Source organism: Triticum dicoccoides, chromosome 1A (genome assembly GCF_002162155.2).
Source record: "Triticum dicoccoides isolate Atlit2015 ecotype Zavitan chromosome 1A, WEW_v2.0, whole genome shotgun sequence".
NCBI classification, from domain to species: domain Eukaryota; kingdom Viridiplantae; phylum Streptophyta; class Magnoliopsida; order Poales; family Poaceae; genus Triticum; species Triticum dicoccoides.
Genome location: NC_041380.1, coordinates 39,613,509 through 39,615,001, shown reverse-complemented (window position 1 = coordinate 39,615,001; position 1,493 = coordinate 39,613,509).

Here is a 1,493-nt window from a genome sequence, read left to right as displayed (position 1 = left end):
GGGGGGCTTGCCTGGTTGCTCTGGCAAGGAGGGGTCGTCGTCGAGGTAGTCGATCACAGGGGCGGCATCGGTCTCGGGGTCTACCGGAGAGAAGAGGGGGAAGAAACAGTAAATATAAAGCAGACATAGCATAACAAGACAATAAGCGGGGCTAGATGTGTTCTAACGCAGTGCTAGGCGATACTGGCGAAGGGGGAATTCAACCGGGATGTTTTCCCGGTTCCGGACCTGTGTCAGACAGATGACCGGAGGGGGAATGTTCCATGTTCAGATAGTTAGAGGCATTTTACAGGTAAACGGATCATGTATTCGGATTCGTCTCGTTGTTCTGAGCAACTTTCATGTAGAAAACATTTTCATCCGAGTTACGGTTTAATTTCTATTAAATTACAAAGATTAAACCATTTTTTGGATTTATTTATATTAACAGAAAAAACAATTATGACGTCAGCAGAGTGTCAGCATGACATCAGCAGGTCAACAGACTGGCTGACTGGTCAAACTGACTAGTGGGTCCCACCTGTCATAGACAGTGGACTAACAGAACTTTAAACTAACTAAAAAGAGGTTAAATTAACAGCTGGGCCCCTTATGGCAGTGGCAGATTAGATTACTAATTACTTTTAACTATAAAAACATTTTAATTAGCTTAATTAAGCGGTGGGGCCCGCACGTTAGTGGCTGGGGCTGCCCAGTCAGTAGTTGACTGGGTCAACCCGGTCAACTGGGGCCCGTGGGGCCCGCTGGCAGCGACCCTGGGGGGTGGCCCCAGGTCGGCCACGTTGGCGGCCGGCGCCGGAGTTGCGCCGGCGAGCTCTCTGCGGCGGCGAGTCCGCCGGAGAGGCTCGGATCTTCGCTACAGAACACCAAATCACGCGTTTTCACTTGCGTTCGAACGCTGACGCTGTCGCGCGTCGAGTGGTGCCACTGGACCGACCGGAGATGGCCGGAACAGGGAGCTGCAAGGTCACCGGCGGCGGTGGTCTACGGTAGCTCGCGAAAACGAAGAACTAGCGCGCTCACAAGCGATCTAAAGCGTTAGGCCACACCGCTGGAGTGCCCCGAGCACGATGGTGTGCTCGGACGGCCTTGGCATCGATGGAAGCGACGACGATGAGCGGCACTGCGGAGCTGAGCTCGTTCGTCCATGGCGGCGATGTTATGCGCAGCAGAACGAGGGAAAGGTAGGGGGAGGATGTGCGGTGCTCACCGTGCGGGCGCAAGGAAGCCCCGTGAGTGAACTGGAGCGCAGAGGGAGGTCGAATCAACGACGACGGCGTCCGACGACCCGAGGAGGAGGAAGAAGGGGATCCGACGCTTCGGTGCTCCCCATCCCCCGCTGAGGCCAGCAGTCGATGGAGAGGGCGATGTCGGAGGTCACCGACAAGGTCAGCGGGCGCGGGGCCGCTGGTGGCCGCGACAACGATGGAGGACGGCGGCGAGGGCGCTCGGGCCACGGATCTGGAGGAGAGGAGGGCGGAGCGAGCGAGGGA